The following is a 27,464-nucleotide window of genomic DNA, read 5'->3' on the forward strand; positions in this document are numbered from 1 at the left end:
CATCTTTGAAGTTTTTGTCGCGCTTCATTGCAACGTTACATACCACGTAGGGTGCCGCCTGACAACATACCAAGCCTAACCTATATGAGGACTGAACGTCTCGGAACACAACTCTGACAGTAGCTACTTGATGACATAATACATGATCAATGAAAGCGCACCCATCCATCCAAAACTGTCATGCTGACAGTAAACCAATCAACAGCACGGGGCTGTCAGGCTCCAGGTGGATCCTCCCAAAACGGGGGGGACTCTCGCCACTGAAGGCCGGCGTGACTATATATTTGCATTTTCAACTTTGTGACTGCGGGTTTGGCTTTAAAATATAGGAGCGGAGCGCGCGCGTTCTACTAAGCTCACGGCGGCACCAAAGAGTGTTTTCTATACTTTTGCACTTTAAACATTTTGTGTGTGATGGTCGAAAATATTATGTGTGGGAGCGAGTGAGTGAGTGAGTGAGTGAGTGTGTTTGAAGGCCAGCGAGAATATGGACATGTGAACATATTATTGCTGCCCTGTGAAAAATGAAAAGATAAGAAAATAGATTTCATATATAGACAATTACATTTTTAATAATCTGTGGCCACTAGGACGGCGAAAATTTTGTGTAGGGGCGACCGAGCGAGTGTGTGTTTGAGGACAGACGGAAATATGTTAAAAATAATAAAATAACAACAATACATTTTACATTTTGCCTCTTAAGCCATAGAGTGATTACAAACATTCATATCTATATAGACAAACAATTACATTTTACCTACATTTTAACTTTTATAACATATAGAAAATATTAACATTCATACTTATATAAACAACCACATATTTAATACCCTGAGTGACAGCGAGAACACCCGTAGCGTTAGGAATATATGTGTCCACCTCCTATTCATCTCCATAACAACTACATATTTAAAGTACAAGCGGCAGCGAGCAGGAACGGCCGCAGCGTAACAACACATGTTCAGCCCATTTCTGGAATCCCCGTGTGACACAGCGGGTCGTTAGGGATTAAATAAGTATAACATATTATGTAAGGCAATACGTCTGTCCACTGAGTGGCTCATAGTGACAAGTTGCTGACGCTCGCGAGTGTTGTCATCCGGGAATTGTTGACAGTGAAACAGAAATACAAGGATGGAAGGGAATGGCGCGGCCCTCGTTGGCAACATGGGTTAGTTATGAGAGAGAGAGAGAGAGAGAGAGAGAGAGAGAGAGAGAGAGAGAATGCTCTAATATATTTTCTTAAGCGAGTATGCAGCCGACAGCTGTAGCAAAAAGTTTAATTAAGAATACGCCGTTCAAGGGAGGCTGCGATGTAGTTTACTATTGGAAGGGACCAAAGAGTGAAGATTCTGGTTAACCCTTTCATTTGGACACGAGGAAGGGGGCGTGGTGTCGCTAGGGCAGGATAATGGGGCTGTACTAGGCTATATGGGTCCCAGCGCGTGGCGGCCATGTTCCACGTCGCCCGGCCCTCCTCCCCTCCCCTACCTCCCCGCTCTCTGCTCTGAGGAAACACCACCTCTTGTGATGTGATTGGTCCGCTCGCGGGCGACCCCGGCGTTGGCGCCTATCACACCGAGACGAGGTAATATGAGCTTCAGGCCAATGGTGGCACCCCGCCGAGCAGCAGCAGAGGACGGGCAGGGCAGCGGTGTGGCTGCGGTGGCAGAGGGCGAGGCGACTGCACAGCGGCAGCCCTTGACGTGACGGTGATGGCCGCTACGCTGTGACTCATTCACGGGTATACACTAGCGTGGGCGGCTTTCTCGTGGCTGCAGGCTTTTGGCACTCCTCCTAGTGGGTGTTGTGTTTAAAAAAAACATTAGCATGAAGATGACGGAAGAGCGGTAAGCTTGTGAGTGCCCCTGGCATGGCGGGGCACTTATGGGGCGGCCATTTTACAGTGTGAGGCGAGGCAGTGCGATGGAGCCCCGCAGGGTGTGCAGTGCTCGCCGCGCCCCGTTGTCGCTCCGGTGTTGGTCAGCTGACACGGGCATCTCGGAGTGTCCCGGGGCGTCCAGTGACTGTGTAACCTGCACGTTGATGGCGTGACACAACAGCAGCCTTTGAACTCTAATGACACCTCGTGAGGCGACACACACACACACACACACACACACACACACACACACTGTCCCCACCTCCGCCACACTCTTCAAAACGGACAGAACAGTAATAACAATAATAACAGGACATTTTACATTTCCGTTAGGCTAAATTACTAATCATTATTACATATACATACATATTTTATTATTACATATACATACATATTTTATTATTACATATACATACGTTTTACATTTATGTTAGGCTAATTTAATTATCATTACTACATATACATACATATTTCAGCATAACATATACATACATATGGCTGGCAAAGCCAAGCACCCGTTGGATTTGCGTTGGATTGGATGCTGTCTGTGCCCTAGATGGTGTCATGTGCAGTGTGCTCATTTGTCTGGAATTAAGCAGGAGAATATACCTAAAATTAATTGGATGTGCAACTCATGCCTCCATAAAGCGTCTCTGGCTACCAAAATTGTAGAAAAACTGGATGAATTCAAGCAAGAACTAGCTAAGGAAATATCTGTGGTTAAGGATGAAGCTGAATCAAGGGCTGTGAGGGTGCAGGAGGAGCTGGGATCAGTTGTTGACACCCTTAAACGTGCTGAGGTTGGTATTGTCAAATGCTCCCACCCCTCACACCACCTATTTCCAAAGGTCAAAAAGGAGGTTAATCGAGTTCTAATGAGTGTTCTTTTAGGTTCACGGTACAGAAGAAGGCTCAGACTACCACCAGGGTCATAAAAGTACCCCTGGAAATGCCCTAAACTCCCACGAAAGACTAGTAAATTACGTGTTCTCGGGCGCAGAATTGTTTAAAAATATGGCCCTGAGCATGCTGAATCTAGCTGGGCTGAGGTGGCAAAGAGGGGCAAGAAGGTCAAGAAAAATCTCTTAGTTGTAAAGCTTCTACACAGGAAAAGAAGGCAACAGACATGAAGGATGAAGTCTCCAAGGCATTGAATGGTATTTAAATAACTGATTCAAGATTTACAAATAGAGGTAACATTGTCAGGAACTTTGATAATGAGAACACAAGGGATGAGGCTGCTCAAAAACTGGAGTCTGTTGAGCAAATCAATACCAAGAGTGTTGGAAAGATGAAACCAAGGATCATGATATGCAGTGTGCATAGAGAGGAGACCAAGGAAAAAATAAAGGAGACCATCTTAGACCGCAATGAGTTCTTACACGCCATTGGGGGGGTTGAGGATAAGATTGAGCTGGTTTTTAGCAAGTCTGCGGCTGGCGGCACGATGCACTACATTTTGAGGTGTGACCCAACTGTAAGAGAGCTGATTCACAAGAACCACAAGCTAAAATTAGAATGGGGAATATACACAGTGAGAGACAGATACCATGCAATTATATGCTATCACTCTCAGAGATACGGCCATCTTGAGGCCAACTGTACTGCCAAGACCAATGGAGATGCCCCAAATTGTTTCAAATGCGCTGGCAATCATAAATCAAAGGAGTGCACCATGGCTGAGAATAAATGCATAAATTGTGTGAGATACAAAAAGCCTGAAATCAACCACTCAGCGAATGACCAGTGTTGTGTAGTCCTCCAGACTGAAATTGAGAGAACTCGTAACATGACTGATCATGGCAATTAATTATAGTGTCTCTACTCAAAGATAAATTGTGTGTGATGAATGTTCAGTGTGCTGGAAATAATTGTTGAATATTTAATAGTGATACTATAAGGAAAATAGCAGACATCAACACTGAACTAATTGCTATATGTGATATTATTCGTAAAAGAAATTAAGACACTCACTCACTCACTACGATGTTTGAGAATAAGTGCATCGAAGACTATTATTGCGGCTAACGTTGAAATTGTTGACGGCCCTCGTAGAGCGCTGCATCAGCGGCGGAGCAGCAGGGCCTGAAACCTCATCAACGGTAAACGGTAAACGGTATGCATCTTTTACTAAGTTTAGCCCTATAGACATCTTCTACAATCTTTTTCTGTGCATATTATAATTCTATCAAAGACTTTGTCTTATATAGGCAATATTTTACTTATTATAGGTGTATTGACGTCATGAGAGATCCCTTATTTAAACAATTCTCTTCATTCATGTTCTAAGATATGCAATTCAAGATGTTCTGTATTATACTCAAGATGACTTGTAGACAAATCTCTCTCTCTCTCTCTCTCTCTCTCTCTCTCTCTCTCTCTCTCTCTCTCTCTCTCTCTCTCTCTCTCTCTCTCTCTCTCAGAGGCGTTCTTAAAGTATTTGATACCCAAGTGAGCGTAATTTTGAACCCCTCCCCATATATATATATATATATATATATATATATATATATATATATATATATATATATATATATATATATATATATATATATATATATATATATATATATATATATATATATATATATATATATATATATATATATATATATATATATATATATATTTTTTTTTTAACAACAAAGGAGGCAGCTCTAGGGCACACAAAAAAGAAAAAAAGAATAAAAAAAAGCCCGCTACTCGCTGCTCCCCCCAAAAAAAATCAAATGAGGTGGCCGAAAGAGAGGTCAAATTCGGGAGGAGAGGTGTCCTGATACCCTCCTCTTGAAAGAGTTTAAGTCGTAGGCAGGAGGAAATACAGATGAAGGAAGATTGTTCCAGAGTTTACAAGCGTGAGGGATGCAAGAGTGAAGATGCTTGTTAACTCCTGCATAAGGGATTTGGACAGTATAGGGATGACCATGAGTAGAAAGTCGTGTGCCGCGGGGCCGCGGGAGGGGGGAGGCATGCAGTTAGCAAATTCAGAAGAGCAGTCAGCGTGGAAATATCGATAGAAGATAGAAAGGGAGGCAACATCGCGGCGGAATTTAAGAGGTAGAAGACTATCAGTAGGAGGAGGAGAACTGATGAGTGGAGCCCCCCCACACGTGAGATGCATACTCCATACGAGAGCGGAGAAGGCCCCTGTATATGGTTAGCAACTACGCGGGGGAGAAGAACTGGCGGAGACGATACAGAACGCCCAACCTCGAGGAAGATGATTAAGCGAGAGGAGATATGAAGTTTCCAGTTGAGATTTTGAGTTAAGGATAGACCGAGGATGTTTACTGTTGAAGAAGGTGACAGCTGAGTGTTGTCGAAGACTAGGGGATAGGTGTTTGGAAGATTGTGTCGAGTTGATAGGTGGAGAAATTGAGTTTTTGAGGCACTGAAGGACACAAGGTTCCTTCAGCTCCAATCGGAAATGATAGCAAGGTCTGATGTTAAGCGTTCTGCAGCCTCCTGTTTGGAATGTTGTAATGGTCTTCTATTGAAAGAAGTTGAATAATGCAGAGTGGAGTCGTCGGCGTACGAGTGGACAGGACAGTTTGTTATGGAAAGAAGATCATTGATGAATAACAGGAAGAGAGTGGGTGATAGGACAGAGCCCTGTGGAACGCCACTGTTGATAGGTTTAGGGGAAGAGCGGTGACTGTCTGCCACCGCAGAGATAGAACGGTCAGAAAGGAAACTGGAGATAAAGGAACAGAGAGAGGGATAGAATCCGAGAGAGTGCAGTTTAGAAAGCAAAGACTGATGCCAGACTCTATCGAAGGCTTTCGATATGTCTAGCGCAACACAGAAAGTTTCACCAAAACGGCTAAGAGAGGATGACCAAGAGTCAGTTAAGAGAGCAAGCAGATCGCCAGTAGAACGCCCCTTGCGGAATCCATACTGGCGATCAGATTGAAGGTTAGAAGTGGAAAGGTGCTTTTGAATCTTCCGGTTAAGGATTGATTCAAAAGCTTTAGATAGACATGGAAGTAAAGCTATAGGGTGGTAGTCTGAGGGATTGGAACGGTCACCCCTCTTAGGCACAGGCTGTACAAAAGCATACTTCCAGCAGGAAGGAAAGATAGATGTTGATAGGCAGAGGCGAAAGAGTTTGACCAGGCAGTGTGTCAGCACAAAAGCACAGTTTTTAAGGACAATAGGAGGCACTCCATCAGGTCCATAAGCCTTCTGAGAGTTGAGACCAGAGAGGGCATAGAAAACATCATTAGGAAGAATCTTAATAACAGGCATAAAGGAGTCAGAGGGGGGATGAGTAGGAGGAATATGCCCAGAATCGTCCAAGGTGGAGTTCTTACAGAAAGTTTGAGCGAAGAGTTCAGCCTTAGAGACAGATGAGACGGCGATGGTGCCGTCAGGGTTAAGGAGAGGAGGGAAAAAGGAAGCAGTGAAATTTGGGGAGATATTTTTGGCTGGATGAGAGAAGTCACGGGAAGAATTAGAAGAAGCAAAGTGTTGACATTTTGTATTTATAAAAGAAGTTTTGGTAAGTCGGAGAATAGATTTGGCACGATTCTTAGCTGAAATGTATAGATCAAAGTTAGTGGGAGCTCGAAGGCTCTGGAACCTTTTGTGAGCTGCCTCTCTATCTTTAATAGCACGAGAACAAGCATGATTAAACCAAGGCTTTTTAGCATGAGGAGTAGAGAAAGTACGTTGAATATATGCCTCCATTCCAGAGACAATCACCTCTGTGATGCGCTGAGCACACACAGAGGGATCTCTCTCCTGGAAGCAGTAATCATTCCACGGAAAATCGGAAAAGTACATCCTCAGGTCGTCCCACCGAGCTGGAGCAAAATGCCAGAGGCATCGCCTCTTCGGTGGGTCCAGAGGATGTACAGGAGCGATTGGACAGGATACAGAAATAAGTTTATGATCGGAGGAGCCCAACGGAGAGAACAGTTTGACAGAGTAAGCAGAAGGATTAGAGGTAAGGAAGAGGTCTAGAATGTTGGGCCTGTCTCCAAGACGGTCGGGAATATGTGTAGGGTGGTGGACCAACTGCTCTAGGTCGTTGAGGATAGCAAAGTTGCAGGCTTGTTCACCAGGGCCCGTACATATAAATAAATTTATGTGAGACGTAAACTGAGACATATCCGAGTATTAACAATGACGCGACATAACCCCCCTCCTTACGTTTCACCCCCTCAACATAACCAGCTCGTCATAGGCGAGTATTAGTACATCGTTGCCAAACCCTGAGTTGCACATATGAAAGGGATGCCAACTCAAAATAAAATGTTTGAATTTGGTATAATTTTGATGTTAAAAGCATATTGACGTATTGGAAATATATATAAAATAAAATAAAAATATTTTTGGGTATTGTTGGCGATGCATAGACCAACATCACATGGAATAATGATAAAATTAAAGACGTAGCCCCTCAAACATGTAAACAAACATTCCCGCGAGCTTCAACACTGTAAAAATAAATGTTTTTGGGAAAACGCGATAACATGTTTTCCGCTGTTACACTTCTAAAACACAAATACGCGTATTTATATAAACAACCATGTTTTACTAAAAACAGGATGGTTTCATAAACATAGGTGTTCCATTATAAACACATGGTGTTTAATACCGTTTATTCAAAAACACAAAAAGCTGTTTATGGGTTTGTTACACTTCTAAAACACCTTTAGGTGTTTTAGAAGTGTTAATGTGTTTAAGTAAAAACACACAGTAGTTTATCTTAAAACATTTGTTTTGCATTAAACAACAGCATTGTTTCAACAAATTATTTTTGATTGTAATTACATCACTGTCAAGATTTTACTCATTAATAAGTAAAATTGTGACAATGATGTAATTGTAGTCATTAATAATTTACTGAAAAATTGCTTTAGTTAATACAAAATATGTTTTAAGATAACCTAATGTGGATATTTACTCACTCACATTAGTGCTAAAATAAACATTTATATGAAATTTGCAAAGAAGAGAGAGAGAGAGAGAGAGAGAGAGAGAGAGAGAGAGAGAGAGAGAGAGAGAGAGAGAGAGAGAGAGAGAGAGAGACTTTACTTCATTAGAATTTTAAATAACGTTCCGTTCAGGTAAACAAGAAAATAATCAACTTATTATATAGATATACCCCTGAGTCAATTTTGATAATTTCTATCTCTACTTGGTACAAAAGGCTAACTTTAACAGACAAACATAAACTGAACAAAATAGTTAAAAAAGCTAAAAAGTTAGGGGCATCAGTAACATTCACAGATATTCTATATCAAGAGGCAGCAATAAAACAAGTAGGAAAAATAATGCAGGATCAAACTCACCCTCTTAATAACTGTTATAACTTTTTAAGATCAGGACGAAGGCTGGCACTGCCATTGATTAAAACAGATCGCTACAGAAAATCTTTTGTCCCAAGCAGTATAGTGCTCTTTAACCATTTTTATCCACAAAAATAATTTTAATACCTTTTAAAAAAATTATGCTTTTATGTTTTTATGTGCTATACTCTTATCTATGTAGAATACTTTTGGAGCCTGTTTTGCTATAAAGAATTTCACTTGTATGCATTTATGTAGAACAATGTGACCAATAAATTATCTTATCTCTTTCTTATCTTAGAAGGATAGGGGGAGGAAGGAGGATGGAGGCAACTTACATTATGTGAATCCTCCTATGCTCTCAACAACCTTTCATACTGTGCTACAAAATGATTATAACCTGAAGACTTCTCCAAAGTGTATGGTTCATTTAACACATACTGTTGCAGGAATCCTAAAATCTGTGAATAAATCCTTGGATACCCTAAGTCAAATATGTAATATGTCCCAAGCAATAAGATTACTGCATCACACACATCATCACCTGTTTCACATGGAATTGTACATCCATCCCCAGTGATATATACATCCTTCAGGCTTTTATTTTCAACAGTCAAGATGATGTGAGGAGGAGACTTTTCAGCACTACTGAAGTCTTTATCTTGATCACCATACAATTCTCTTAGCAGGATAACTGGCTGAGACTTCACACCTCTTCCTCGTTTGAAGGAAATTTCATTTTCAATGTAGTGAATTACATCATATTCATGCAGTGAACTCTGGAATAGCAAGACACATGTGTTGAAGGTCATTCTATGAAGAGGTTCAAGAAAGCAAGAATTTGTCACTATTTAACAAAACTGACGAAACCATTCTAGATCAAACGAGAGGATAAGTGCGAAAGTTAAATATCAGAGTCTAAAGTACATTGATAAAGGGAGAGCTCAAATTCAAACATGAGGTAATTGAAACTGATTACAGCTTCTTAAGTAATTATAATTAATTACTCTTACATTTTATTAAGATCATAATCATGATTACTTTTGCAATTACATTAGCATCATTGCCCAGCAAACACATGACCTTAAACTGACGTCACCTCCTGGTCACCTTCTGGTCATATTCCAAGAATGACCATGAACCAATGTCAAGACGACGTTGCAGAGTGATGTTGTCATGGTTTAACCATGAACCAACGTCAAGATGACGGCGCAGAGTGACGTTGCATGACAACCATGAACCAACGTCAAGATGACATATGTATGCCTATTAAGCAACATGTTACCGGGTTATTCATCTGTAAGAGCCCAGGGAGGGGGAGGGGATAAGAGAAGGCCAGAGGAGAAAGACGAAATTATAAACCTTTCCGCCTTTACCATTACCTCTTGCAATTCTATTTAATCAACATTTTCCAATTTTGTTTTCAAATGAAGCTTAGCCCACAGGAAGAGGAAGAGGAAGAGAGTAGCTCCGTTAACGCAAACAAATGCCTCCCAGAATATAGGCAGCCACAACATACTGTGAAAACATAAATACCCTCACCATTATTCCACATGTACACGCCATAAATAAATAAATAAATAAAGTAGACCTATGAAAGTCATTTTAAGCTTTAATTTAGGTACCTTGTTAATTTTAAGCATGTGGAAGATAAGTGCAATTATACTCGACCAATCGGGACGAGCCCTGTCCCGTGTGGCAGGCCAAGCCGCCAACAGCTGTGTTATCCCTGAGTGCCCTTACAATCTGCCTCGAATTGAAGTAAGTTCATGCCTTAACCCCACTTCCATTAACTCCTTCCACACAGGAGTAGCACATAGAACCATCACACTAGTTTTAAGTACCCACAGCACCACAGAAACATTGCGGGGAGAGGAGATATAAAGCCACATTCCAGTGTTTGTGATTCGTGTTTTCTAGCAAACCAAAAGAACTATATTTTTCAAGTTCATTGAAATGGCTTGAACCTGGGTACTCTTGGGGCGTGAGGGTGTTGGGGAGAATTACTGGGCATGTATTAACCTGGCTTGTGTTAATTACGTAGGCAATGAGTGATTTGGCTGACTGATCCTGAAGAAGACGTGGTACTGGGGTGGGTGACCCTGGGGATGTTTAGCATATGTGAGAGAGAGAGAGAGAGAGAGAGAGAGAGAGAGGGAGGGAGGGAGGGAGGGTGGGTGGGTGGGTGGGTGTGTGTGTGTGTAACTTAGCAGGTTGGCCCACACCACTCAGGTTCCAAGTCATGAATACAGGCACACAACCAGCTGGTCAGGCTGTAATGATGCTGTGGTGGTTGTATTTCTGTGCTTGTGATGAAAGGTGTTTTGAACAGTTTGTCCTGTTAATGCATTTGGAGCAGGGGAATACACTTGTGTGACAATGCGTGTTGCCCTGTATGTATTCATAAAGGCTACTGACTGGTACAGCGTGAACTTTGTGCTTGAAGGTGTTGAGTGTGGGGGCTGATACTGTGTTTTGGAAAAGGGAATTCTGACTGGTATAATAATGATAATAATTGCAGCAGACTTGAATAAGTCAAGGGCTTTTTGTCCGCTCCTTACGTAAAAAGATTTTTAAAAAGTCAACTATTTAGAACCTAATTTAGTTTATAGACCACGTCATATTTTTTGTGCTTCCACATTTTGTCAAGATAATCTTTAAAGCTATTTAATGTATTAGTACATCACTTTGTGGGGCAGTGAATTCCAGTCATTGGAAGTGATGGGTCTGTTCGCTCCCAGTTATGCAAGCTTCTTATCATGCCCTCGCAATCTCGTTGTCCCAACCTCCGCAAGTAAACATGGCACATCATTCACATCATTCACGTATTTCTATACTTATATCATATCACCCCAGTCTGTGGTATTTCATGCTTGGAATGTCCAGGGTTTTTAGTCGGTCGGCATATTTGGTGTTCTTGAGTGTGAGGACGAGCTTAGTCAGTATTTGAAGAATACTCTCAGATATACGTTTATCCTCCAATTTTGCTGGTTTCATACAATATGGCATATCATTCATTGTAAAACGAATCTGCTTTATTCTCTGATTGAATGCAAAAAATAAATCTTGCTTTGAGAAGAACCTGGTTGCCTGAGCCTGTATACTTCGCAGTTAACCGAACACAGTCATGTGTTCAGTTGGTTGCAAAGTCTATGGACTCAGGCTGCCAGATTTCTCAAAGTATAATTTGCATTTGACTGCAGAATAAAGTGATTTGTTTTATGATGGAAGAAGTATTTCCAAAGTATTTTGGTGAAGTTTATCCCATACTGCGTGATGCTTGCACTATAGACACCCCTAGGGCACCCAGAGGTCACCCCATGGGTCATATTTGGGTTGCATCCAGGTCATTCCTAGGTCATCTTTTGGTCATTCAAAGGTCATCTGGCGACGTCGCCGTGCGACGTCGTATTGATGTCGCTGGTAGTCTACAAGATGACGTCAAAGTGACGTCGTCCGACGACAAAAACGTGACCAAAAGGCAACGTCACCGTGACGCCAGGGTGACGTCATTGTGTTTCCAGGGTAGTAATACAGTGGACCTCCCAACTTGCCAAAGGTTAGGAGTCTATTATATGCACCTTATGAACTATAAATTATAGTGAATGAAGAGTAGCTACACAAACAATATAAGGTATGCATTCCTACAAGGTGCAATCAAACGATTATTTGAATGTTACTCTATGAAAACTGGACGAGTCGCGACTCGCAGAAATATGTTTACCTTCCAATCCCCCCTGTAATTGCGATTGTAATCATGGTTAATACATCATGTAATTGTAATCGATTAAAACAATTATACTGTAATTGTAATCGTAATTGTGAAAATATAAAGTAATCATTATTGATTACAAAACATAAGTAATCGCCCCATGTCTGCTCTAATTACAGTAGGGAAAAGTAAGTTCATTATGAGATATGAATATGAATGTTCAGTGTAAAGATGCTTCATTAAGTAATAGATCAATGGGGAATGGATGTAGCAAATGAATAGATAAAACATTTGGTATAGGTATGTGAAGAAAAATAGAAAGCAAGTAAAATTACTTACATGATGGTCAGTCTTGGGAACCTTCTTAATCAGTGTGTCACATATCTTGTTCAATTTAGTCTTCCAGCTTTCAGTGGTATCCTTGAGAAGTCTTTCCATCTCAGTTTTGATCTGTAAGCCAAAATAAAATTGTCAAGATCTACTTCAGAATGTGCATACAGTATAATTACTCCCTTCACACATGCATAACATGAAGGTTCCCAAATTCAAAAATTGTTTTGTCTAGAACCTAGTAAAACTACCTCAGTTAAAAGCAGATCCTATTAGTTTTCATCTAATCACATAATACTGCATAAAAAATCTGAAATATTTTAGGCCTCCCACTGTATATTGCATCCTTTGATAGCACATTCTCCTTCTAAAGCGGGGTATATGTAGCTAAATACAGTGATGTATACATTAAAGACACATAATGCAGTGTGGGTTTCAAATACATATGCAACATAAAACTACATCATTAGAAAAAAATACTTACAAAACTGCTCTTCCAGAAGCAAGGGAACTTCATCAATATTGGTGAGATGAGTCCACCAGGAAGTGTTGATATCCACTTTTGTCGGTTCACCATTGTAGCAGTTAAAAGCATATTTATATGCTCAGTGTTAAGATTTTTCTTTTTCATTTCCTGGCAAAGTTCTTTGGTGTGCCTCACGAATTCGTCTTCGGTCAGCTCACGTTCTTGATTCTCTATAGTGGTAAACTGCTTCCTACCCAAAGCAAATCTTTGGGGCTGGATGAGCATGTTGTACATGAGGCATGCTCTTTCTCTTCTGTTTATAACGCTCAGTTCGAATGCTCTGACTGAGGGCCCTAGTAAACTGACTCTGGAATCGAAACAAAAACATTTAAAGGATATAGGCCTATACAGTATCTAGTCTTGCGTTTAGAAGATATAGGCCTATACAGTATTGACCTCACATTTAAGTCTAAAATTTAAATTATTAATATGGATTTAGCACTTTATTTGGCACCTCAAACCTACAAGATTATCTATCTATTGATTACCAGATGCTTCAATCTGTAGAGGTGGCCACAGATGAGTCACCTCCATGCACTCCTATTCCCTGTCAACAGGCACCTTTCCTTTCACTCAACCCCACTCTTATTCATATACCTCTCAACATCTCTCCATCTCACTCTCGGTATACCTCTCCTTGCTGCCCCAGCACCTCACCATTGTATACCCTCCTAGTAACTCTCTCTTGCTCTACATACATTTCACATGCCCGAACCACCTCAAGGTGTTCGTTTTCACACTCTCAGTACATTCAATCCCACACCATATTCCTTACGTACTTCCACATTCATCCTTCTGTCCCTCCATGTTATTTCACGTGCACCTCTCAAGTAACTCATGCCTTCCTGGTCAGTTTTATCATAGGCTTTCTCCACATCCATAAAAGGAGCATACAACTTTTGTACTTTCTCTATAGATACTTCTCCACTTACAATCTTTGCATAAGGCTTCAGCTATAGTTAGAGCATATCAGGGATGTTTTAAGCCAATTTCTATATTATAGTATTAGAGACAAGTTCTGCTTAAGAAAAATTTGACCTGGGCAAGATCCCTGTTCATTACATAAGCATACAAATGCCTATTGATAATAAATGGTAGCATACTACTATCACATTCTGGCTAAAGAGGTCCATGATATTCAATAAGCATACTGGTGAGATCCAGTAAATATCTACATGTACATATACCATTAAGGCAAGACTGAAAACACAACAGAGCTTACCCATGGAAACAAGCCTTCACGCTTGATGGATGGATAAGCAGACACCATCTTCATTCCAATTGCTTTGTATGTCCCCATAGGATTTGATTCAATCAAGGGATAAAACTTTAGATAATAATTTTTTGTCTCTTCAATCAGCTGTAGCCACACTTTTCCGGAACAGGTAGGCTCTAGTAGAATCGCTTTCGTCGCCCCTGACAGTTCAGGCAGAGGTGTATCTGTGAAATATTGTACTGGTATATGAGTATGGAGTGAGTAGGGTGGAAAATGGAGGGAGGAAGAGCAAAAGCACTGTAGATTATATCTGTGCGGATGAATGAATGAGGAGGTCTGTGAAAGATGCAAAGGTATATAGATGTATTGGATGTGGTCTGTTGGACCACTAAGAGGTGGAGAAGTTACAGGAGTAGGTAAAGATGTAAGTTCTGGAGAGTGGTGTAGAGAAACTAGGCAAGTATGATTTGGAATGAATGGATACAGTAGGTGAGTATGGTGTTTAAGGAAGAATCCAGCATGTGTAGATATGTTTGGGGTAAAGAGGTGAGGTAGAGGTCTGAAGAGGACAGCATGGTGGGTGGACTGGGTGAGAAAAGTGGTTGAAGGAAGAGAGCATACAGGGAGCAGCTGGGAAGCAGAGGGAATGAGAACTTGGAAAGGCAGAAAAGAAAATTATTTGTGGAAATGGATAACTGAATAGTGGGATGAGGATCTTGGGAGCAACTTGAGTGAGAAATGGAGCATAAGAAGCTGTTCTGAAAGGATTTGAAGGGAGTATGGGAAGGAACATGGGAGTTGGTGAGGTGTGAAGAATGAATGCAAACAAATCTGGCAACTGTAATGGTAAGTGAGGGCAGGAACAGAATATATAAATACTTTCCACCCTTCCAAAATTGGTTTGTCCAAAGTTACCTTTGTTATAGGCACCAGTGCATCACCAATCTAATTACTATAATTCACAACTAGGGTCATAAACTAAAACTGCAACTTACGTTGTGGTATTCCATCACTTAATGGTCAATCTGACTCCTCTGCACAATTTTGTGTAGGGGAGGTTGGAGGTGAAGGGGAAGGATAGGGTCTGATCACTGAATGAACTGTAGGGGATGGTGCTAAGATGACAGTAGAATCAGGTGAGTGGGGAGGAAGGAAGCAATGAAATCTAGGAGTTGCTGTTCCTGTCGTGGGGACGAGGATGAGGAGCATGTGAGGGTCCAGCAGTAGGGGATGAAGGGTGAGGAGGGTTTGATGGGCCAGTGGTAGGAACTGTGGAGGGAATGTGTGAAGGGCAGGGAGTGGACTAAGGAAGACGAATATGGACTGAAGGCTGGAGACAAAGGCTGTGAGGTGTTGGGCTGCTGAGAGTCAGGAGACTTGTCCACTGCTATAAAAAAATCCGAGTGTCTCTTTGTCTGATGGGACGTTGAAGTGCAACTGGTTGAGCCTGCAGCAGATACACCAGTACCCCAGTAAAAGTGCATTCTTATACAGTTTTCAATTTTCTAATACCTAGAAACTTATGTTGAACACCTGCAATGAACCTATAAGTTTCTCTACTTGCTGCTCACCCAATAAACTCTTGTAGCTTTATCTGCATAGCCTCAGATTATGGCCCCCTACTTTATTTTATATGCCCCCCCCAGGGGAGCCATGGCCCCCAGTTTGGTACCCCCCACACACCCACACCCACACATATATATATATATATATATATATATATATATATATATATATATATATATATATATATATATATATATATATATATATATATATATATATATATATATATATATATATATATATATATATATATATATATATATATATATATATATATATATATATATATATATATATATATATATATATATATATATATATATATATATATATATATATATATATATATATATATATATATATATATATATATATGGCCCCAGTTTGGGAACCACACACACACATACGCACACACGCACGCACCCACGCTCACCCGCGCACGCACGCACGCACGCACGCTCACGCATGCACGCACGCTTGCACGCACGCACGCACGCTCACCCGCATGCACGCACGCATGCACGCACGCGCACGCAACCCCCCCACACACACACAGATATATATAATGTATAGAGCATAAAGAAATCTTTAAGCCTACAGTTAGCACACTATGGTTATCAAAATAACCCTATATAGCCCATGCAGGCAACAATCAGAAAATGAAGAGTTAAATGTACCTGCTATTAAAGTAGATGGCCGTTGAGGTGTGGCATCTGGACTGTCACCTGCAGGAGCTTCAACCGAAGAAGCTGAATTGTTGCTTATGTCTGCCAGTGTGTCTCCTTGGTGTGCAGCAGAACTAGTGGCAATTGGTGTGTCCTGTTCACCTTGCTGTGGAGCAGAAGTACTGGTACTAGCAGTTGATGTGTATTGTTCTTGGTGTGCAGTACCACCATGTACGAGTAACTTGCTGCTGGATGGTGAATACTCTTCATCATCAGTTAACAGGAGTAAAACTTCATTTTTCACTTCTTCTAACACTTCATTGTCTTCTATGAGGCTTCCACAAGCCTCCAACACAAGGCGGGCCGATCTTGAGACAACACAAAGTTTATCCTTTGCTGCAATAGTTAGAAACATATTAACTTCATTTAACTCTTCATATAGCTACAGTACTAATAATTTGGAAGGTCACCTATGACTAGAAGTAGAATCTTGATATAAAGTCATTTTAAAGGTAAATTGTAGTAAAATAAACATGTAGACAATACTGATAAAGAGGTAATCATGGTTATTATACATTAAAAATTATGCTCTACAAGATGCACCTGCTTTTTCCAATTTAGACCTACTTGTATTAGTTCATGTTTCATTCACATTTGGAAAATAAATATTAGGGCTACTGTACAATCTCATACACCACAGCTTCTAATAAATTCTGTGAGAAAATCTGCAAATGTTTCAGGTTAAAAAAAAAAAAAAATGAATAAATAAATTTTAAAAAAATAGAAACTTAGTATTGTTCGACATAATCATTAAATTAACGGAGGTACAAAGAATCGGTTCATAATTCTGAAAAAAGGATCATGACAAAAAGACTAAATTCATGAATTCTGAGGTACCAGTAACAGGGCTCAAATGTGCAGTATCGTACTGCATATACAGCAATTTTGACTGCTTACCTTTTTGCAAAAGACTGTCTATATCTGTCTCACATGCAACCGTCTTCCTTGTTTTACGATTACTGCTCCATATTCGAAACACTGGCATGCTATAAATGTAACAAAGAGATAATAATACAGGTACTGAATATAAAGCAAAAATGAAGGGCTGCAATCATATAATGCTACACACTCTTTAAAAAAATGTGCTTACTAACATATAGGTAGATATCTTTTTTGTGACAAAATATTGTAGGATTAACCAACACATTCAGGGCCGGATTTGCCAATAGGCAACATAGGCCATTGGCCTAGGGCCCACTGGTAACTGAGGGCCCACTGGGGTCCTGGGGACTTAAGTTGTGGTGGCCCAATGGTCGAGAGAGAGAGAGAGAGAGAGAGAGAGAGAGAGAGAGAGAGAGAGAGAGAGAGAGAATAATGTTCGTTAACCTTCAGCACCTTGACCAAAAATCCACATTCATCAACTTTTGTGTGTCATATTCATTCCACAAAAATTAAATTTACTGACTCACAATGCAGGTTGCTCTTTTGAAACTGCCGCAGTCACGTAAGATCAACTATGGGACAGACCAGACTAAACTCACTTTCACTACTATGCATTGAATCTGACCTCTTACAATCCCTTGACACAAACAGTATCATTGACAAATTTGCCTTGGAAAAAAGCAGAAAAAAGTCATTCTGAACTGCACATAGTTGTGCTTAAAAATTTATTTTTCTTCATTTTCGTTTCAGTGTGCAACATGTATGTAGGCCTACTACATATGGAACCTGATTCACTTTGATGTACTTTTGATGTACTTGATATAGAACTTCATTTACTTTAATCAGATACAGCTATGATGCACCTGATATGGAACTAATTTTTATTAGAAACTATTAATGTGTTATGTTTTACTGTAATTCTTAGTGTAAAATGCATTCTGGTTCAGTTTAACTGTTAATATGGAGTAGGTAGGAAGACACCTACCGAACGGGCGCAAGCCACTCCCGGTGAGGTATATATGGGAGGTGAGAAGGGAGCTGAAGCCCTCCAAAGACCCTTCCCATGTCCTCACTAACCGTTTCCCTATTGTCTCACCAACACCGGAGAGTAGTTCAGCATGCTCTCTAAAGACAGATCCTCTCTTTATCCACACCACACTACATTCACATAACATATACACCTTTTTCCAAAATTCAAAATGGCTCAATTAAGCAATGCCTCGGAGTCCCCGCCTGGGGGGGGGACCACAAATTCCCCCAGGGAGGACTCCCCTTCTGGCTGCCGACCCGAGAGGTGTCTTTATAACTCCTCGAACCTCTTTCTTCTCAATTTCTGCAACATTCGCGGTCTTCGCTCTAATTTTCATTCTGTGGAACATCATCTCTCCTCCTCTAAACCTCACCTTCTCTTCCTTACCGAAACGCAGGTTTCTGAGGCTACTGACAGCAATCTCTACTCTGTTCCCTCCTACTATCTCTATCCTAAATTTCAATCCAAAGCTGGATGTTGCGCCTACGTGCGCAACGACATCACTTGCTCTCGTGCCCACGACCTTGACTCTTCTGAATTTTCCACCATCTGGTTAAGACTTCACTGTCATTCTATTACTAAATACATCTGTGCTGTTTATCTCTCACCTAACTCTACCAACTATGTAAAATTCTTTGACTATTTGAATTCTAAAGTGGAGCACATCTTGACCCACTCTCCCTTCGCTGAAATCTCCATCCTAGGAGATTTCAATGTTCACCACCAGCTTTGGCTTTCATCCTCTTTCACTGACCATCCTGGTGAACAAGCCTACAACTTTGCTATCCTCAACGACCTAGAGCAGTTGGTCCAGCACCCTACACGTATTCCTGACCGTCTTGGAGATCGGCCCAACATTCTAGACCTCTTCCTTACCTCAAACCCTTCTGCTTATTCTGTCAAACTGTTCTCTCCGTTGGGCTCCTCCGATCACAATCTTATTTCTGCATCCTGTCCTATCGCTCCTGTACATCCTCTGGACCCACCGAAGAGGCGATGCTTCTGGCATTGTGCTTCAGCTCGGTGGGACGACCTGAGGATGTACTTTTCCGAGGTCCCGTGGAATGATTATTGCTTACAGGATAGAGACCCCTCTGTGTGTGCTCAGCGCATCACAGAGGTGATTGTCTCTGGAATGGAGGCATACATTCCTCGTTCTTTCTCTACTCCTCAAGCTAAAAAGCCTTGGTTTAATCACGCTTGTTCTCGTGCTGTCAATGATAGAGAGGTAGCTCACAAAAGATACCAGAGCCTTCAAACTAATGCTAATTATGAACTTTACATTTCTGCCCGAAATCGTGCCAAATCTATTCTCCGACTAACCAAAAATTCTTTCATTAATAGAAAATGTCAAAACCTTGCTTTCTCTAACTCTTCCCGTGACTTCTGGCATCTAGCCAAAAACATCTCCTCCAACTTCACTTCTTCATCTTTCCCTCCACTCCTCAGTCCTGACGGCAACACTGCCGTCTCATCTATCTCTAAGGCTGAACTCTTCTCTCAAACTTTTTTTAAAAACTCCACTCTGGACGATTCTGGGCATATTCCTCCTACTCATTCCCCCTCTGACTCCTTTATGCCTGTTATAAAGATTCTTCAAAATGATGTTTTCTATGCCCTCTCTGGCCTCAATCCTCAGAAGGCTTATGGACCTGATGGAGTGCCTCCTATTGTCCTTAAAAACTGTGCCTCCGTGCTGTCACCCTGCCTGGTCAAACTCTTTCGCCTCTGCCTGTCAACATCTACCTTTCCTTCTGGCTGGAAGTATGCCTTCACACAGCCTGTACCTAAGAAGGGTGACCGCTCCAATCCCTCAAACTACCGTCCTATTGCTTTACTTTCTTGTCTATCTAAAGCTTTTGAATCAATCCTTAACCGTAAGATTCAAAAGCACCTTTCCACTTCTGACCTTCTATCTGATCGCCAGTATGGGTTCCGCAAGGGGCGTTCTACTGGTGATCTCCTAGCCTTCTTAACTGACTCTTGGTCATCCTCTCTTAGCCGTTTCGGTGAAACTTTTGCTATTGCGCTGGACATATCAAAAGCTTTTGATAGGGTCTGGCACAAATCTTTGCTTTCCAAACTACCCTCATACAGGTTCTCTCCTTCTATCTGTACATTTATGTCCATTTTCCTTTCTGAAAGTTCTATTTCTGCCGTGGTAGACGGTCACTGTTCTTCCCTAAATCTATTAACAGTGGTGTCCCACAGGTTCTGTCCTATCTCCCACTCTTTTCTGTTGTTCATTGATGATCTTCTTTCCAAAACGAACTGTCCTATCCATTCCTACGCCGATGATTCCACTCTGCATTATTCAACTTCTTTTAATAGAAGACCCACCCTTCAGGAACTTAACGACTCAAGGCTGGAGGCTGCAGAACGCTTAGCCTCAGACCTTACTATTATTTCCGATTGGGGCAAGAAGAACCTGGTGTCCTTCAACGCCTCAAAACACAGTTTCTCCACCTATCCACTCGACACAATCTTCCAAACAACTATCCCTATTCTTTGACAACACCCAGCTATCACCTTCCTCAACACTAAACATCCTCGGTCTATCCTTAACTCAAAATCTCAACTGGAAACTTCATATCTCATCTCTTACTAAATCAGCTTCCTCGAGGCTGGGCGTTCTGAACCGTCTCCGCCAGTTCTTCTCACCTGCACAGTTGCTGTCCATATACAGGGGCCTTGTCCGCCCTCGTATGGAGTATGCATCTCATGTGTGGGGGGGCTCCACTCACACAGCTCTTCTGGACAGAGTGGAGGCAAAGGCTCTTCGTCTCATCAGCTCTCCTCCTCATACTGATAGTCTTCTACCTCATAAATTCCGCCGCAATGTTGCCACTCTTTAAATATTCTCTCGATATTTACACCCTGACTGCTCATCTGAACTTGCTAACTGCATGCCTCCCCTCCCGGCCCCTGCTGCACTCGACTTTCTACTCATGCTCATCCCTATACTGTCCAAACCCTTATGCAAGTTAACCAGCATCTTCACTCTTTCATCCCTCACGCTGGTAAACTCTGGAACAATCTTCCTTCATCTGTATTTCCTCCTGCCTAAGACTTGAACTCTTTCAAGAGGAGGGTATCAGGACACCTCTCCTCCCGAAACTGACTTATCTTTCGGCCACCTCTTTGGATTCTTTTTACGAGCAGCGAGTAGCGGGCTTTTTTTATTAATGTTTACTTTTTGTGCCCTTGAGCTGTCTCCTTTGCTGTAAAAAAAAAAAAATATATATATATATATATATATATATATATATATATATATATATATATATATATATATATATATATATATATATATATATATATATATATATATATATATATATATATATATATATATATATATATATATATATATATATATATATATATATATATATATATATATATATATATATATATATATATATATATATATATATATATATATATATATATATATATATATATATATATATATATATATATATATATATATATATATATATATATATATATATATATATATATATATATATATATATATATATATATATATGTATATATATATATATATATATATATATATATATATATATATATATATATATATATATATGAATATATAATGCACATCACAGCAAGGCACAGCATTCAAAATCAGCTTTTATCTTTTAAACTTGTGTCAGCTTGGAAACATAAATACATAATGGGATCAATATTAGGAGTGGCCAGCTTGCACTGAATACTGAAACACTAATAGCCCCATCACCTACTCCAATACAACTGCTTTAAATTATACATGTTCAACAAAATGACAGTATCTGTTTGTTACATACATTTCATTATTTACATAATGAACAGGTAGAGGCCAATTATTCACTATACTGCAATAGCTCAAAACTCTTAGCCTTCCAGTTGGTGTCACTACATATGAATTGTAATGGTCATCATAGCCACAATTTGATAGCTTGTCAACTACAAAGAATTTCATCTGATCATACACTAAGTTATGGCACAAAAGACCAAAGACTGGAACCAGATTTTCCCAACTCAGTAGTAATGCTACTCCAGGTTTATATGTATGACCCTTGATACTCACTGCTGGTGACATGTAAGCCAAAAGAGGCTCAACTACATCCAAATTGTGTTCTAGGAATAAGCTTATACATTGTCCCTTGATATCTGGGAATTTTACTGCAATGTCTACTTCAGTACCTTCTTTAACTATATCCCCAGCATAGAGGAAATTCTCATTGCCAACTTCCAAAAGAGGATTAGAGCAAAGCATTGTGTAACACATATATTTCTGGTGGTACTCTGACATGGACTTTGATATATTTTTGAAACAATGCCACTTCTTTTGTTTAAAAAAACCATGCTTCCCTTCAAACCGAAGGCACCACTGATTCCTACCTGGGCCAAATCTCTTAATTTGCTCAGGTATATGAAGGCAGTAATGAAATTTAGGAGTAATTGTCTCAGATGGAAAAATTTCTTGAAATTTGTAATGGTGACTGCTAATCAGCTGGTCTAGCTGTCCGACAGTGTTTAGATCAGCAAGTGGTGACGTAGCTAGCATTGTTATTTGTGAAAGCCGTACAAAATTCTTCCACATCTCATCATCTCTCTTTACTTTATGTCCAATTAAGAATGGTAAAGCATAACACAGGGTCAAGATTGATGCTGAAGTTTGCTTTATTTTCTTATCAGTAGCTAGTTGCTTCTGGTCTATTTTCTCAGGTTTATGACTTGAATCTAGGTATGAAAATGCAAAGTTTTCCATCTGAGCATTCAGATAGGCCAAGCTGAAATAATTCTTGCAATACACAAAACTATACAGCATTAATGCCATTTCATAAGGGACAATGCCTTCTGTTAACACATGCATTGGGTCATGGACAAGGCATTGACTTAATGGAAAATCTTTTATATTACTTAGAGCACTAGCTTCTTTAATTCCCCACATTTTACTCCAATACTCCATGGATGCCTTACTCAAAGTCTTCAAAGCAGCTGTTCTCTCACTATGTTCTACAAACTGGCGTTCCTCACATTCTACATGGCTAAATTTTCTCTTCAAGTCAACTTTAGTGACTTCACAAGTTCTGCAAGGCTTGACAGCAAAAGCAACTCCTTCTTTGAAACCTCCCAGCCATTGTGCAGCAAGAGTATCACATGGAACCATTACCAAAGCCCCATATACAGTTTGCTTAGAACCATTTATTTCTATTTCTATTCCTTTTTGCTGCATGTCATTCAAAGTATTTAAAAAATCCTGAAGAAGAGTCTTAACTCCAAATTTTCTAATATCCCTGCTTTTGGCTATAGCTACGAGCTGAATAGATGACAGCTTTGATCGAAATTGAGGTGGAATATTTGCTAAGCTGTAGTAAAACATGGAGAGCTTGTGCTTTTTTACATGAGTGCCAAGAGGATTCACTATCTCCATGTCATCATGATTTAATATTATTTGCAATGCATTTACATTCTGCTGAAATACTGTATGCTCCCTAATAAATGTTCCATCACATATATCATGCATCATATCATTTTGTGAGTAATGGGATGTTTGCACTGCTCTTAATACCTCTGGCAATTGTAAGAGAGCCTGAATGCTCTCCTTGAATGGTACATAATATCCAAGCTTCTTTATTTCTCTTGTTTCTCCATTGACTGTTTTACTTTCACTCCCAACTAAAACTTCTTCAGGTGATATCAACTTGCAGTGAGTTTGGTAATATTTATGTCTATTATGGTCTGTACTTATATTGCTGAAATCAACATGTTTAATAGACTCCAAAACCTCACTTCCCAGTTTTATTCCAGAAGTAGTGACTACCTTATTAACTGCTTGGGTCACATAATGAGACACTAATAGTGATGTGTGTGCAATGATATCATTAACAGCACTCTTTGGAATTCTGTGTTGTGTTTCTAATTTCAATGCATATTCAGCATTCTTTAAAAATGCAAAATTTTCAAAGAGAGTATTTGTTTCATCACTGGGTATATCAAGAACATCTCCAATAACAGATTCTTCACCACCAGTAGCTGCCATATGTTCATCACTGATGCTACCAACTTCTTTGTGGCATCGCCAATTGTGTTGCTTAAAAGCTTTCCAACTTTTAGTAGTGTAAGCACATGTGCCAAGGTTACATGATATTAAGAAATTAGGACTATTTTTGTGCACTCTAAGTATATGATGAATATATCTACTGACTTTTGAAGTAGAGAAAGGGCACATAGAGCAATTATGCATAACAGCACTCATGATTAAAAGGTTATTTTTTTTCCTCAGCAGTATGCATCAATTATGTACCATACCAGTAGCTACACCACATGAATGAAAATTAGAGGTCATTCATTACTTCAACTTAGCACGGATGACATTTATGGGCTGAGTTACTGAATTTCTGTATGGAAGGCTATGGCCAATCTCATGCACCAGTTAACTATGACTTCATCTGATCATTTACCCCAGCCAATGGAGATAAGAGGGGGAAGAGAAACTGGGCAACAACAAAAGTTAGGGTAACCAGTACACCTGTCAGTAAGCATGTTTGTGTGTGTGTGCAACATATATGTTACAACAACTCCAAAATGTAATAGCTTTACAGTACATACCTTTATACTATTACTCTTTATACACACCTTGCAGCTACCAGTGTTTGAATTACATGGAAACAGAATTGGATCGTCCTGGGTCACCTCCTCACAGCTACACTTGGACTGGTATCCAGCAGCTGGTATCGGTGTGGCCTTTCGAATAGTGCTTTCCCATACACACACCTGTAACAGCAAGAAACAAAGTAAGGATTTGGAGACATTAACTCGTAAAGCGTCAGAGATGTATGATGTACACTAGAAAACTTCTGCCGTTTTCCTGATAAGTTGCACCATCAAAATATGTTCAAATACTGTTCTCATACATTGCAAGCATTGCATGTGCTAACATTGATGTTGTCCTATTTGCATTATTTATATTTACCTCTCTAGTGTTTTTCTGCTATGTTGTTTAATGCTTGTGAAACACCATCATATGTGAATTGTGACATGCATGTTGCTTTCTTGTATGTAATACAAGTACATGTGATGAAGAAAATGTCTCTGAGTGATGTTTTTGACAATTCGAATCAAGTTTGTTGTGCTTTTGTGTTGGTATTTACTAGATGCCGTTATGGCTCTGAAATATGGTTTATTGAGAATTATGACATGCATGTCGCTATTTTGTAATCAAACTAGTAAAAACAAGTAGATACATATAATGGAGTGGAGGTATATGAGTTGACTTTTATGCCTTTTAAAGAATAACTGCTGATTTTTCCACCATTTGCGGAATATTTTGTGGTTCTAAAAATACCCCTTCCAGGCACTTCTGGGAGCAATGACTGTCATTTCCGTTAATTTCACATCACTTTGGATAAATTTAGCCAAAACAACAACAATAATGAAAAAGTAGTAGTAGTAGTAGTAGTAGTACGTAGTAGTAATCAAAAAAGAAGAAAAAGTAGTAGTAGTAGTAGTAGTAGTTGTAGTTATGATGATGAAGAAGAAGAAGAAGAAGAAGAAGAAGAAGAAGAAGAATATATGAGTATCATTATTATTATTATTATTGATAACATTATTAGTTCTATTATTCTCAAGTTGTTGTTATTATTATTATTATTATTATTATTATTATTATTATTATTATTATTATTATTATTATTATTACTGCTAGTAATAGCAGAGATATAGTGGTTGTTGTAGTGGGAGAAATAGTAATAGTTCTAGTAATAAATAGTAATGATAGGTGCAGAATTAATAATAATAATAATAATAATAATAATAATAATAATAATAATAATAATAATAATAATAATAATAATAATAATAATAATAATAATAATAACAATATCATAATATTATCATAATATATCATAATTACCTATTAGAGGTTTTTACTGTTATTCTTGTAATCATCATTATTAGCAATCCTCAGGGTAAATATTTTACAACTTCACCAGTCTTTAGATGGCTTTCCTATCTTTTTTAAATGATAAAGGTATTCATACTGAGTAATTTAAACCCCATATATATCCACTGCAAATTAATGGTTACAGAGATATAAGGACTGATAGGTTAAGTTAATTTACCCTTATAATAGCTAACCGAGGGCTCACATGGGGATAAAACCACCCTGTTAGGCTTGGTTAAAATAGGCTTGATCAGTTCTGTTCAATATCGAAATAGTTACAGCTGAATAGAAAGCAAAAAAGCTTGATTTAAGCATCTAGGGAGGCGGTGGCCGAGTGGATAGGGTGGTGAGTGTGGGGTGGGACTGATGTCGACGCATGGGTTCGAATCCCCACCAGTGCTACCTTAAAACTTTGTGTCATTTGCCGAGTGGCTTAAAATCACCTACATGTCACCCTGACACCCAAGTTCTAGTTGCATCTGTATCTATAAAATTCACTGTATGTCTGTCTGTGTGTGTTTGTTTGTGTGTTGATTTTTTCATCACTGACACACCGTCAGAGCCAGCTCAACCAAACTTGGCATGCAGATACCTGGGCACCTCTGGATTGTCCTCGGGGGGTCTAAATTTGAGTACCCCCTTCGGTTACCACGTTACAGGACGTGCCATGTGAAGAGAAACTTTAATGAAAACATACTTTCCCTCATAGCGACTTAATGGTTGGTCTGATCCCATTTTTGAGGGCATACTTCCTTTGCGGAAGAAAGAGATCTACAACTTTGCTCTCTATGAAAATTTCTGTATCTGTGACGCAAATGGTGTTTTTTTTTTGCACTTTTATGTTATTTTTGGGCACTTTCATGTTACGGTTGAATTACTTTGCCTCATAGCGACTTAATGGTTCCACTAATGCACCTTTCCTTATAATCATTCTTTCTATAAACAATGCCTGTACAACTTTGCTCTCAATAGAAAATTCTGTATCTGTGACACAAAATGCGCTATTCGGTATTTTTAAATTACCGCTTAGGGTACCGTTAACTTATAAAAAGCGGAAAAACGCAATTTGTTACTTTTTTTATTGATAGCGAAGTTATAGAGCTATTTTCTCGAAACAGAATGGTTATTATAAAAAGTGCATCTCGGGAACTGTTAAATCTCTGTGATCCAAAGTATTTAAATGGTACCATGAACGCGGCCAAAAAAAAACACAAAAGTGATGTAACGGTTCTCTCTCTCTCGCTCTCTCTCTCCCTCAACAGAAAAAGACACACACACACACACACACACACACACACACACACAGAGAGAGAGAGAGAGAGAGAGAGAGAGAGAGAGAGAG

The 27,464-nt window shown here is 39.6% G+C and overlaps 1 long non-coding RNA gene across 1 annotated transcript; it reads right to left on the bottom strand.

Annotated features, from left to right (window-relative positions):
* Positions 1-8,429: 8,429 nt before the first annotated feature.
* LOC126989393 (uncharacterized) lies at positions 8,430-12,949 on the bottom strand. Its single transcript, XR_007743246.1, has 3 exons — positions 12,705-12,949; positions 12,230-12,340; positions 8,430-8,957 (listed from the first exon to the last, which is right to left on the bottom strand). It is a non-coding gene; the product is annotated as an uncharacterized LOC126989393 (long non-coding RNA).
* Between the last annotated feature and the right edge of the window lie 14,515 nt (positions 12,950-27,464).

Source organism: Eriocheir sinensis, unplaced genomic scaffold (genome assembly GCF_024679095.1).
Source record: "Eriocheir sinensis breed Jianghai 21 unplaced genomic scaffold, ASM2467909v1 Scaffold115, whole genome shotgun sequence".
NCBI classification, from domain to species: domain Eukaryota; kingdom Metazoa; phylum Arthropoda; class Malacostraca; order Decapoda; family Varunidae; genus Eriocheir; species Eriocheir sinensis.